The 14,472-nt window shown below is 44.6% G+C and overlaps 2 pseudogenes; both read left to right on the top strand.

Annotated features, from left to right (window-relative positions):
• Positions 1-2,403: 2,403 nt before the first annotated feature.
• Positions 2,404-4,939, top strand: LOC114429698 (tricarboxylate transport protein, mitochondrial-like; annotated as a pseudogene).
• A 3,799-nt stretch (positions 4,940-8,738) lies between these two features.
• LOC114429704 (tricarboxylate transport protein, mitochondrial-like) lies at positions 8,739-11,362 on the top strand (annotated as a pseudogene).
• The last annotated feature ends 3,110 nt before the right edge of the window (positions 11,363-14,472 follow it).

The following is a 14,472-nucleotide window of genomic DNA, read 5'->3' as shown; positions in this document are numbered from 1 at the left end:
CGTCTTCTTTGTATGCCTCTGTGTGTCAGCCTGTCACCATGGTAACAGCAGAGGAGACCTCAAACACCACTCCAACTTTGAGAGCCTGGCGTGCGGAAACGATTCGGAATTAGAAAATTCTGAATACAAGTTTGATAGAGCGGCATCTAATGAGCGTTTTAAGACTAAACTGGAGACTGTAGCTTGAAGTTTGTAGGAGGAGATACATTTGGCAGATGACCCTCGTTGAAGTTGACCTGGAATGTCCTCTGTGAGATCAACATGTTGATAGTTGAAGAATAAAAAAGAAGAAAGAGGGTGAAGAACATTTAACTAATATAAGCAGAGTATAGGTCCTCTGTAGCTGCCTGTGAATGTTTTCCTGTATCCATGGCAACCTGAATGTTTATCGACTGCAGCTCTACATAAAATGTTTAATAATTAACATGAAATAAGATAAAATAAGGTCAATTCAAGTTTATTTATAAAGCACATTTATAAAAAACAACTTTCGTTGAAGTGCTGCAGACAGGAGTCAGCCATGTATTAATAACATCAAAGTAAATAATAAAAGTACAGGAAACAAGATAATACAGGCATAAAAATGGTAAAAGCCAAGGTGAACAATGTAAACTAACAGTAAGGCTATAAACTGAGAACAGAACAGATCTTGAGTGGTGGCTGTAATTGCAAACAAACAGGAGACCAGTGCTGGGAGATCACATCACATCAACACAACTAAAACACACATTCTGTCAGAAACATGCAGGATGAATGGACGTTCACATTGGCCTTTCCAGGTCATTTCACGGAGTTAAAACCTCGTTGGCCAGCTCCTCAACTTGGAAGAACACTGGTTGTGTTCTTGGACAGCCTTTCTGAGGTTTTTGTTTTCCTCTGCCAGCTGTTCACACTTTGCCATTAACTGTTGTATCTTTTGTTGCTGGAGAACCAGACACTGATAACAGACGATGACTCTTCTCCTCCGTGCAAGATGTTTCTCCCTCTGCGTCAGTCCACTTTTCTCCTCATACTTCTGTCCTTTCTTGTCCTGCTTCACTCGTTCTTTGCGCTCTTTATTTTCGCGCTCCTCTCGTTGTTTGAGCTCTTTCTTGTCCTGCTTCTCTCGTTCTTTGCGCTCTTTATTTTCGCGCTCCTCTCGTTTTTTGAGCTCTTTCTTGTCCTGCTTCTCTCGTTCTTTGAGCTCTTTCTTGTCCTGCTCCTCTCGTTCTTTGAGCTCTTTCTTGTCCTGCTTCTCTCGTTCTTTGCGCTCTTTATTCTCGCGCTCTTCTCGTTTTTGAGCTCTTTCTTGTCCTGCTTCTCTCGTTCTTTGCGCTCTTTATTTTCGCGCTCTCTTCTCGTTTTTTGAGCTCTTTCTTGTCCTGCTTCTCTCGTTCTTTGAGCTCTTTCTTGTCCTGCTTCTCTCGTTCTTTGCGCTCTTTATTCTCGCGCTCCTCTCGTTCTTGCGCTCTTTATTCTCGCGCTCCTCTCGTTGTTTGCGCTCTTTCATGTCCTGCTTCTCTCGTTTTTTGCGCTCTTTATTTTCACGCTTCTCTCCTTCTTTGCGCTTCTCTTCTTGTAATTTCTGAATCGCCTTCTTAATAAAAGTTCTTAATAGTCCTGAGCATTCTTGATGAGTCCTTGCGTCCCGCTGCGTGTCGCTCAAATGTGCTAATGTGGAAAAGCTTCTGGTTTGTTGACCTGTCACCATGGTAACAGCCCTGCCTGCCTGTATCCATGGCAACCTATTATCAGACGTTTTCCTGATTACGGTGCCACCTGGCAGGGGCGTGGCCTGCTGGGTTTTAAAAGCCAGTCCTTCGGCACCGATCAGCCCTGCTCACCAGCGGCCCCCATTATCTTTTGTTTCACTTTAGCTCTCGCCTCACACATCCAAGCTTGCATACACTACTGATTCTACATCTGACCCATATAGGCCACATATTCGAGATCATTTGGTGTCATTTGTTTTCAATAAATTGCAGCTTAAGTGGCCGATTCGTCCGATTCTCTGATTGCCTGCTGAGTCTCTGATTTGTTGCAGGGTTTTTTTGGTCACCAGACAGAGTTAAGTGCTGCCTTGCAACGGGAATCAAACTAAAAATATCAGCAAATACGCCCATTTTAAATAAGATAAGATAGATAAAAATATATATTGAGACTACTGGATGGAGATGGAGGAGACCCCGTAGCCGATATTTGACTAAATAATCAATGAATCGCAGTATTGGAACGGTTAAACCGGCCTCCTGCTCGCATCCCTCCATCCCTCCATCCATCCTTGGGATCCTACACTGTGACCTTGCTCTGCGCCTTTTTGTCCCTTGCGGCCGCCGTAGTTGTCAGATTCGCAGAGCTTCGTCGGGACGAATGAAGGAAGATGTGTGGTGTTTGTTGTGTAGTGCTGTCAGCTCGGCGTCAAACATGTCTCTGAACGGAGGAGAAGGAGATCGAGGATTTTACTTCAACACCGTCCTGTCTCTGGCCCGGTCTCTGGCAGCTCACCGGCAGGCGCCGATAGAAAAGGTAACGGTACCGTCCCGGTCAGCTAGCTAACCAGTGACAGGCTAATACTGTCAGCTGAGTGCGGCACCGAGGCCCGTCCCGAACTCCGCTTCTCCACCGCTTGGCGCAGTGTAATGAATCAGAAGACACAGTAAACATGTCCGCCAAGTAATCAACAATAATTATTCGTCCTTTAGTTCATTAATGGCGCCACCTGGTTGCATTTTAACTGACTCCAGAGCTGCTAGCTTCGGCTAACGTTAGCTATTTACAGTTAACCTTCCTTTGCTTTAGCTCCCACTTTACAGTGTTTCAGTATTTTTTTACTCATATTTGGACTGACAGGAAACCACACAGCGATTATTCATTTTAAAAATAACACAGTGAAAGAATACAACACTTTTTGTGTCTTTAAAACTTGTTTTTAAGGAGACATTTCGCGTCTCAACGGGTTAACACTTTAATACTTGTTTTTTAAATAAGGAAAATGTAGGATGACAAAAACATAACTACAATCATAGGTGATAAAGTCAATCAATGTATTTAATCTGTATTTATTCAGAAGTGCCCACGGACATGTTTTATTTATTTATTTTTTGTCATGTGACTGCTGGTCACATGTTGACATTGTTATATGGAGAAAAAAGTGTAAAATAAAAACACTGTGAGCTCAGATTTGCTGTGATTTTCAGAGTGAATCATGTTTTTACAGCGTCTGTCATTTTGGATGCAGGTTCTTTTTCATCAACACCAGCCGATACTAACTGTCTTTCTGCTGTTTTCCTCTCCGTGTTCCAGATTCGGGGTGTTTGAGTTCCTCAGTAATAAGATGCGTGATGAGAGCGGTAAACTGGACAGCAAGCGAGGCTTTCTGTGCGGCCTTGGAGCTGGAGTGGCGGAGGCAGTGGTTGTAGTCTGTCCCATGGAGACAGTCAAGGTATAAAGAGTGAATGTAAATATTGGATACTGACATGTTTATTAATCTGTCTGTTCATTAATCTGTCTGTTCATTAATCTGTCTGTTCATTAATCTGTCTGTTCATTAATCTGTCTGTTCATTAATCTAATCGTTTACGATACATTTCAGGTGAAGTTCATCCACGACCAGACGTCAAAGGGTTTTTCCACGGTGTGAGGGAGATCATCAGGTCTCAAGGTAACAAGTGGCTTCATACTGCCACCTGCTGGACCAGGAAGTAACTCCCATCAATACACATGTGTTATTCAGAGGATGCTTTTCCTCCTCTGCGGTCAGAGTGTGTGTGCAGAATAACTCAGGTATTCAGACAGAGATCAGCTGCAGGTCAGACAGAGACTCTCTGAGTGTTGGTCATGTGACTGCTGCTCACATGTGACTCCATCATGGCATCCTGCTGGTTGTCTTACTTCTTCTGTGTGTCTCAGGACTGAAGGGCACCTACCAGGGCCTCACAGCTACTGTACTGAAACAAGGCTCCAACCAGGCCATCCGCTTCTACGTCATGACTTCACTGAGAAACTGGTACAAAGGTGAGAGAGTGTGTTATCACTGCATGAAGCCAGAAAAAGAACCGCAGCATACATGATCTGTCGTGTGTCTGTCAGGTGACGACCCGAACAAAGCCATCAACCCTTTGTTGACTGGACTGTTTGGAGCTGTGGCTGGTGCGCCAGCGTGTTTGGAAACACTCCGCTGGACGTCATCAAGACCAGGATGCAGGTTAGCTCAACCGGCTGGATTTATCTGTACAAGGTCGCTGTTAGCATCGAAGCTAACGCGTTTGTATGCTATTCAACAGGGTCTCGAAGCTCACAAGTACAAAAGCACAATCGACTGCGCCATGAAGATCATGAAGCACGAGGGACCAATGGCGTAAGTCACCAGTGTTTACCTGTTTACCACTCTGTCAAACCAAACAGTCATAATCTGAGAACGGTACTGTTCACAACATCCTGGTCTCCGTTCAATTCTTTTTCTGTGGCTTTATGATTATCTAGTTTAGTGCTTATTGATTTTTCAACAGTGGCAGCCGCTGTTTTCTTATGATTAGAACAGATGTGAAGTTACTTTCTGTAATAAATTCAGTGGTAGGTGTATGAAAAGGACGATACGTCCACCGTTAGTCCATGAAATTAATGTGTAGAAATGATTTGCATTATAATGTTATATCCAAAAGATTAAAGGACAGCTTCAGCACCATGTTGGATTATGATGTCATTATGATGCACGGTGTGAGCCTCTTCATTCGCTCTGCGCAGGTTCTACAAAGGTACTGTGCCTCGACTGGGTCGGGTGTGTATGGACGTGGCCATCGTCTTCATCATCTACGAGGAGGTGGTGAAGGTCCTGAACGTAGTGTGGAAGACGGACTAAACGCGGACGCTGCGGTGCTACACGAGCAGGACTGCCAGGGCCAGAAAGCCCCGAAAATCCTGCTCCTAGGTTCTAATATCTACCTCCGACAGACAGAGAGACAGACAGGAGAACAGACAGAGAGACGGACAGAGAGACGACAGAGAGACAGACAGACGGACAGAGAGACAGACAGACAGACGGACAGGAGAGACAGACAGAGAGACAGACAGAGAGACGGACAGAGAGACAGACAGAGAGACAGACAGACGGACAGAGAGACAGACAGAGAGACAGACAGAGAGACAGACAGACGGACAGAGAGACAGACAGAGAGACAGACAGAGAGACAGACAGAGAGACGGACAGAGAGACAGACAGAGAGACAGACAGACGGACAGGGACAGAGAGACGGACAGAGAGAGACAGACTGAGAGACAGACAGACAGAGACAGACAGACGGACAGAGGGACAGAGAGACAGACGGACAGAGACAGACAGACAGAAAGAGACAGACAGACAGACGCGGGGATTGGTGTGTTCTGTTTTACTTATCGCCAAGTGGAGCATCATGAGGAAGAACGAGCTGCTCACAGCCGCTCTTTGTTCAACATTCAGAAAGTTCTTGCCCCAGGAGCACCAATCCTGACTCAACACAATGTGATCCTGGAGGAGACAAACAAATGCTACTTGAAAATGATTCCACCGTTTTAAAGCCCCCTTTTTATATATATATGCACACATGTAGAGATCAGCTGTTAGTGTTCTAATGCTGCAGAGGTGCATTAACTGAAGCCTTAAATCAGAGCCTTTGATTGTAGAACTTCACAGAGATGCAGTTTGAAGTTGTTTTAAATCAGTTAGCGCACATGACTGATGCCGTGAGAAGTGCCTATCATCGTATGATTCATGTAGAGGTTAGAGGGAACTGAGCGTCACTACAGAGTTTAATGATGTGTGGTGTGTGTGTGTGTGCCTTCCGTCTCATTCCACGGTGGAGGAGAGGGTTCTCTTTTACCGCAGATGTTTTTTTCTTTTATAATTTAACACTGTGATGTTAATCGCCTCGTCTTCGACCTAATGTGCCAACTGCTGCTCATAAATACGATGCCATGCTATAGATGAATGCATCCGGCGTGTTTACATGCAGCGCATCGTGTTGCTCAGTGTGTGTGTGTGTGTGCAGTACATGTTTACTTTGTCAGCTTCATCACAGATACTTTAATCCTGCTTTTGTGTGGAAGCTCCACAGTAGTTCTGATCATGTACTGTGCCTTCAGTCTAATTAACCCTTCACAAATAAACATGGACCAGACTGTTCACCGATTGTCGTCTTCTTTGTATGCCTCTGTGTGTCAGCCTGTCACCATGGTAACAGCAGAGGAGACCTCAAACAACCACTCCAACTTTGAGAGCCTGGCGTGGCGGAAACGATTCGGAATTAGAAAATTCTGAATACAAGTTTGATAGAGCGGCATCTAATGAGCGTTTTAAGACTAAACTGGAGACTGTAGCTTGAAGTTTGTAGGAGGAGATACATTTGGCAGATGACCCTCGTTGAAGTTGACCTGGAATGTCCTCTGTGAGATCAACATGTTGATAGTTGAAGAATAAAAAGAAGAAAGAGGGTGAAGACATTTAACTAATAATAAGCAGAGTATAGGTCCTCTGTAGCTGCCTGTGAATGTTTTCCTGTATCCATGGCAACCTGAATGTTTATCGACTGCAGCTCTACATAAATGTTTAATAATTAACATGAAATAAGATAAAATAAGGTCAATTCAAGTTATTTATAAAGCACATTTATAAAAACAACTTTCGTTGAAGTGCTGCAGACAGGAGTCAGCCATGTATTAATAACATCAAAGTAAATAATAAAAGTACAGGAAACAAGATAATACAGGCATAAAAATGGTAAAAGCCAAGGTGAACAATGTAAACTAACAGTAAGGCTATAAACTGAGAACAGAACAGATTCTTGAGTGGTGGCTGTAATTGCAAAACAAACAGGAGACCAGTGCTGGGAGATCACATCACATCAACACAACTAAAACACACATTCTGTCAGAAACATGCAGGATGAATGGACGTTCACATTGGCCTTTCCAGGTCATTTCACGGAGTTAAAACCTCGTTGGCCAGCTCCTCAAACTTGAAGAACACTGGTTGTGTTCTTGGACAGCCTTCTGAGGTTTTTGTTTTCCTCTGCCAGCTGTTCACACTTTGCCATTACGTTGTGTATCTTTTGTTGCTGGAGAACAGACACTGATAACAGACGATGAACTCTTCTCCTCCGTGCAAGATGTTTCTCCCTCTGCGTCAGTCCACTTTTCTCCTCATACTTCTGTCCTTTCTTGTCCTGCTTCACTCGTTCGTTGCGCTCTTTATTTTCGCGCTCCTCTCGTTGTTTGAGCTCTTTCTTGTCCTGCTTCACTCTTCTTTGCGCTCTTTATTTTCGCGCTCCTCTCGTTGTTTGAGCTCTTTCTTGTCCTGCTTCAACTCGTTCTTTGCGCTCTTTATTTTCGCGCTCCTCTCGTTTTTGAGCTCTTTCTTGTCCTGCTCCTCCGTTCTTTGCGCTCTTTATTTTCGCGCTCCTCTCGTTTTTTGAGCTCTTTCTTGTCCTGCTTCTCTCGTTCTTTGCGCTCTTTATTCTCGCGCTCCTCTCGTTTGCGCTCTTTCTTGTCCTGCTCCTCTCGTTCTTTGAGCTCTTTCTTGTCCGCTCCCTCTCGTTCTTTGAGCTCTTTCTTGTCCTGCTTCTCTCGTTCTTTGAGCTCTTTCTTGTCCTGCTTCTCTCGTTCTTTGCGCTCTTTATTCTCGCGCTCCTCTGTTTTTTTGAGCTCTTTCTGTCCTTCTTCTCTCGTTCTTTGCGCTCCTTTATTTTCGCGCTCTTCTCGTTTTTGAGCTCTTTCTTGTCCTGCTTCTCTCGTTCTTGGAGCTCTTTCTTGTCCTGCTTCTCTCGTTCTTTGCGCTCTTTATTCTCCGCGCTCCTCTCGTTGTTTGCGCTCTTCATGTCCTGCTTCTCTCGTTTTTTGCGCTCTTTATTTTCACGCTTCTCTCCTTCTTTGCGCTTCTCTTCTTGTAATTTCTGAATCGCCTTCTTAATAAAGTTCTTAATAGTCCTGAGCATTCTTGATGAGTCCTTGCGTCCCGCTGCGTGTCGCTCAAATGTGCTAATGTGGAAAAGCTTCTGGTTTGTTGACCTGTCACCATGGTAACAGCCCTGCCTGCCTGTATCCATGGCAACCTATTATCAGACGTTTTCCTGATTACGGTGCCACCTGGCAGGGGCGTGGCCTGCTGGGTTTAAAAGCCAGTCCTTCGGCACCGATCAGCCCTGCTCACCAGCGGCCCCCTTATCTTTTGTTTCACTTTAGCTCTCGCCTCACACATCCAAGCTTGCATACACTACTGATTCTACATCTGACCCATATAGGCCACATATTCGAGATCATTTGGTGTCATTTGTTTTCAATAAATTGCAGCTTAAGTGGCCGATTCGTCCGATTCTCTGATTGCCTGCCTGAGTCTCTGATTTGTTGCAGGGTTTTTTGGTCACCAGACAGAGTTAAGTGCTGCCTTGCAACGGGAATCAAAACTAAAAATATCAACAAATACGCCCATTTTAAATAAGATAAGATAAGATAAAAATATATATTGAGACTACTGGATGGAGATGGAGGAGACCCCGTAGCCGATATTTGACTAAATAATCAATGAATCGCAGTATTGGAACGGTTTAAACCGGCCTCCTGCTCGCATCCCTCCATCCCTCCATCCATCCTTGGGATCCTACACTGTGACCTTGCTCTGCGCCTTTTTGTCCCTTGCGGCCGCCGTAGTTGTCAGATTCGCAGAGCTTCGCGGGACGAATGAAGGAAGATGTGTGTGTTTGTTGTGTAGTGCTGTCAGCTCGGCGTCAAACATGTCTCTGAACGGAGGAGAAGGAGATCGAGGATTTTACTTCAACACCGTCCTGTCTCTGGCCCGGTCTCTGGCAGCTCACCGGCAGGCGCCGATAGAAAAGGTAACGGTACCGTCCCGGTCAGCTAGCTAACCAGTGACAGGCTAATACCTGTCAGCTGAGTGCGGCACCCGAGGCCCGTCCCGAACTCCGCTTCTCCACCGCTTGGCGCAGTGTAATGAATCAGAAGACACAGTAAACATGTCCGCCAAGTAATCAACAATAATTATTCGTCCTTTAGTTCATTAATGGCGCCACCTGGTTGCATTTTAACTGACTCCAGAGCTGCTAGCTTCGGCTAACGTTAGCTATTTACAGTTAACCTTCCTTTGCTTTAGCTCCCACATTTACAGTGTTTCAGTATTTTTTTTACTCATATTTGGACTGACAGGAAACCACACAGCGATTAGTCATTTTAAAAATAACACAGGAAAGAAATACAACACTTTTTGTGTCTTTAAAACTTGTTTTAAGGAGACATTTCGCGTCTCAACGGGTTAACACTTTAATACTGTTTTTTTAAATAAAGGAACATGTAGGATGACAAAAACATAACACAATCATAGGTGATAAAGTCAATCAATGTATTTATCTGTATTTATTCAGAAGTGCCCACGGACATGTTTTATTTATTTATTTTTTGTCATGTGACTGCTGGTCACATGTTGACATTGTTATATGGAGAAGAAAGTGTAAAATAAAAACACTGTGAGCTCAGATTTGCTGTGATTTTCAGAGTGAATCATGTTTTTACAGCGTCTGTCATTTTGGATGCAGGTTCTTTTTCATCAACACCAGCCGATACTAACTGTCTTTCTGCCTGTTTTCCTCTCCGTGTTCCAGATTCGGGGTGTTTGAGTTCCTCAGTAATAAGATGCGTGATGAGAGCGGTAAACTGGACAGCAAGCGAGGCTTTCTGTGCGGCCTTGGAGCTGGAGTGGCGGAGGCAGTGGTTGTAGTCTGTCCCATGGAGACAGTCAAGGTAATAAAGAGTGAATGTAAATATTTGGATACTGACATGTTCATTAATCTGTCTGTTCATTAATCTGTCTGTTCATTAATCTAATCTTTACGATACATTTCAGGTGAAGTTCATCCACGACCAGACGTCAGCGAACCCAAAGTACAAAGGGTTTTTCCACGGTTGTGAGGGAGATCATCAGGTCTCAAGGTAACAAGTGGCTTCATACTGCCACCTGCTGGACACAGGAAGTAACTCCCATCAATACACATGTGTTATTCAGAGGATGCTTTTCCTCCTCTGCGGTCAGAGTGTGTGTGCAGAATAACTCAGGTATTCAGACAGAGATCAGCTGCAGGTCAGACAGAGACTCTCTGAGTGTTGGTCATGTGACTGCTGCTCACATGTGACTCCATCATGGCGTCCTGCTGGTTGTCTTACTTCTTCTGTGGTCTCAGGACTGAAGGGCACCTACCAGGGCCTCACAGCTACTGTACTGAAACAAGGCTCCAACCAGGCCATCCGCTTCTACGTCATGACTTCACTGGAGAAACTGGTACAAAGGTGAGAGAGTGTGTTATCACTGCATGAAGCCAGAAAAAGAACCGCAGCATACAATGATCTGTCGTGTGTCTGTCAGGTGACGACCCGAACAAAGCCATCACCCCTTTGTTGACTGGACTGTTTGGAGCTGTGGGCTGGTGCTGCCAGCGTGTTTGGAAACACTCCGCTGGACGTCATCAAGACCAGGATGCAGGTTAGCTCAACCCGGCTGGATTTATCTGTACAAGGTCGCTGTTAGCATCGAAGCTAACGCGTTTGTAGGCTATTCAACAGGGTCTCGAAGCTCACAAGTACAAAAGCACAATCGACTGCGCCATGAAGATCATGAAGCCGAGGGACCAATGGCGTAAGTCCACCAGTGTTTACCTGTTACCACTCTGTCAAACCAAACAGTCATAATCTGAGAACGGTACTGTTCACCGACATCCTGGTCTCCGTTCAATTCTTTTTCTGTGGCTTTATGATTATCTAGTTTAGTGCTTTATTGATTTTTCAACAGTGGCAGCCGCTTTTTTCTTTATGATTAGAACAGATGTTAAGTTACTTTCTGTAAAAATCAGTGGTAGGTGTATGAAAAGGACGGATACGTCCACCGTTAGTCCATGAAATTAATGTGTAGAAATGATTTGCATTTATAATGTTATATCCAAAAGATAAGGACAGCTTCAGCACCATGTTGGATTATGATTGTCATTATGATGGCACGGTGTGAGCCTCTTCATCGCTCTGCTCAGGTTCTACAAAGGTACTGTGCCTCGACTGGGTCGGGTGTGTATGGACGTGGCCATCGTCTTCATCATCTACGAGGGGTGGTGAAGGTCCTGAACGTAGTGTGGAAGACGGACTAAACGCGGACGCTGCGGTGCTACACGAGCAGGACTGCCAGGGCCAGAAAGCCCCGAAAATCCTGCTCCTAGGTTCTAATATCTACCTCCGACAGACAGAGAGACAGACAGAGACAGACAGAGAGACGGACAGAGAGACGGACAGAGAGACAGACAGACAGACGGACAGAGAGACAGACAGACGGACAGAGAGACGGACAGAGAGACAGACAGAGAGACAGACAGACGGACAGACAGACGGACAGAGGGACAGAGAGACAGACGGACAGAGACAGACTGAGAGACAGACAGAGAGACAGACAGACAGAGACAGACAGACGGACAGAGGGACAGAGAGACAGACAGACAGACGGACAGAGAGACAGACAGACGGACAGAGACAGACAGAGAGACAGACAGACAGAGACAGACAGACAGACGCGGGGATTGGTGTGTTCTGTTTTTACTTATCGCACAAGTGGAGGCATCATGAGGAAGAACGAGCTGCTCACAGCCGCTCTTTGTTCAACATTCAGAAAGTTCTTGCCCCAGGAGCACCAATCCTGACTCAACACAATGTGATCCTGGAGTAGACAAACAAATGCTACTTGAAAATGATTCCACCGTTTTAAAGCCCCCTTTTTATATATATGCACACATGTAGAGATCAGCTGTTAGTGTTCTAATGCTGCAGAGGTGCATTAACCTGAAAGCCTTAAATCAGAGCCTTTGATTGTAGAACTTCACAGAGATGCAGTTTGAAGTTGTTTTAAATCAGTTAGCGCACATGACTGATGCCGTGAGAAGTGCCTATCATCGTATGATTCATGTAGAGGTTAGAGGGAACTGAGCGTCACTACAGAGTTTAATGATGTGTGTGTGTGTGTGTGTGTGTGTGTGTGCCTTCCGTGTCATTCCACGGTGGAGGAGAGGGTTCTCTTTTACCGCAGATGTTTTTTTTCTTTTATAATTTTAACACTGTGATGTTAATCGCCTCGTCTTCGACCTAATGTGCCAACTGCTGCTCATAAATACGATGCCATGCTATAGATGAATGCATCCGGCGTGTTTACATGCAGCGCATCGTGTTGCTCAGTGTGTGTGTGTGTGTGCAGTACATGTTTACTTTGTCAGCTTCATCACAGATACTTTAATCCTGCTTTTGTGTGGAAGCTCCACAGTAGTTCTGATCATGTACTGTGCCTTCAGTCTAATTAACCCTTCACAAATAAACACGGACCAGACTGTTCACCGCAGCCTGGCGTGCGGAAACGATTCGGAATTAGAAAATTCTGAATACAAGTTTGATAGAGCGGCATCTAATGAGCGTTTTAAGACTAAACTGGAGACTGTAGCTTGAAGTTTGTAGGAGGAGATACATTTGGCAGATGACCCTCGTTGAAGTTGACCTGGAATGTCCTCTGTGAGATCAACATGGTGATAGTTGAAGAATAAAAAGAAGAAGAGGGTGAAGAACATTTAACTAATAATAAGCAGAGTATAGGTCCTCTGTAGCTGCCTGTGATGTTTTCCTGTATCCATGGCAACCTGAATGTTTATCGACTGCAGCTCTACATAAAATGTTTAATAATTAACATGAAATAAGATAAAATAAGGTCAATTCAAGTTTATTTATAAAGCACATTTATAAAAACAACTTTCGTTGAAGTGCTGCAGACAGGAGTCAGCCATGTATTAATAACATCAAAGTAAAATAATAAAAGTACAGGAAACAAGATAATACAGGCATAAAAATGGTAAAAGCCAAGGTGAACAATGTAAACTAACAGTAAGGCTATAAACTGAGAACAGAACAGATCTTGAGTGGTGGCTGTAATTGCAAACAAACAGGAGACCAGTGCTGGGAGATCACATCACATCAACACAACTAAAACACACATTCTGTCAGAAACATGCAGGATGAATGGACGTTCACATTGGCCTTTTCCAGGTCATTTCACGGAGTTAAAACCTCGTTGGCCAGCTCCTCAAACTTGGAAGAACACTGGTTGTGTTCTTGGACAGCCTTTCTGAGGTTTTTGTTTTCCTCTGCCAGCTGTTCACACTTTGCCATTAACTGTTGTATCTTTTGTTGCTGGAGAACCAGACACTGATAACAGACGATGACTCTTCTCCTCCGTGCAAGATGTTTCTCCCTCTGCGTCAGTCCACTTTTCTCCTCATACTTCTGTCCTTTCTTGTCCTGCTTCACTCGTTTCTTTGCGCTCTTTATTTTCGCGCTCCTCTCGTTGTTTGAGCTCTTTCTTGTCCTGCTTCTCTCGTTCTTTGCGCTCTTTATTCTCGCGCTCCTCTCGTTGTTTGCGCTCTTTCTTGTCCTGCTTCTCTCGTTCTTTGAGCTCTTTCTTGTCCTGCTTCTCTCGTTCTTTGCGCTCTTTATTCTCGCGCTCCTCTCGTTTTTTGAGCTCTTTCTTGTCCTGCTTCTCTCGTTCTTTGCGCTCTTTATTTTCGCGCTCTTCTCGTTTTTTGAGCTCTTTCTTGTCCTGCTTCTTCTCGTTCTTTGAGCTCTTTCTTGTCCTGCTTCTCTCGTCTTTGCGCTCTTTATTCTCGCGCTCCTCTCGTTTTTGAGCTCTTTCTTGTCCTGCTTCTCTCGTTCTTTGCGCTCTTTATTTTCGCGCTCTTCTCGTTCTTTGAGCTCTTTCTTGTCCTGCTTCTCTCGTTCTTTGCGCTCTTATTCTCGCGCTCCTCTCGTTGTTTGCGCTCTTTATTTTCACGCTTCTCTCCTTCTTTGCGCTTCTCTTCTTGTAATTTCTGAATCGCCTTCTTAATAAAGTTCTTAATAGTCCTGAGCATTCTTGATGAGTCCTTGCGTCCCGCTGCGTGTCGCTCAAATGTGCTAATGTGGAAAAGCTTCTGGTTTGTTGACCTGTCACCATGGTAACAGCCCTGCCTGCCTGTATCCATGGCAACCTATTATCAGACGTTTTCCTGATTACGGTGCCACCTGCAGGGGCGTGGCCTGCTGGGTTTAAAAAGCCAGTCCTTCGGCACCGTATCAGCCCTGCTCACCAGCGGCCACCCTTATCTTTTGTTTCACTTTAGCTCTCGCCTCACACATCCAAGCTTGCATACACTACTGATTCTACATCTGACCCAATATAGGCCACATATCGAGATCATTTGGTGTCATTTGTTTTCAATAAATTGCAGCTTAAGTGGCCGATTCGTCCGATTCTCTGATTGCCTGCCTGAGTCTCTGATTTGTTGCAGGGTTTTTTGGTCACCAGACAGAGTTAAGTGCTGCCTTGCAACGGAATCAAAACTAAAAATATCAACAAATACGCCCATTTTAAATAAGATAAGATAAGATAAAAATATATATTGAGAC

The sequence above is a fragment of the Parambassis ranga genome, unplaced genomic scaffold (assembly GCF_900634625.1).
Source record: "Parambassis ranga unplaced genomic scaffold, fParRan2.1 scaffold_217_arrow_ctg1, whole genome shotgun sequence".
NCBI lineage: Eukaryota > Metazoa > Chordata > Actinopteri > Ambassidae > Parambassis > Parambassis ranga.
Note: the sequence above shows the minus strand (reverse complement) of the source record. Positions and strands in the feature narration are given on the sequence as shown.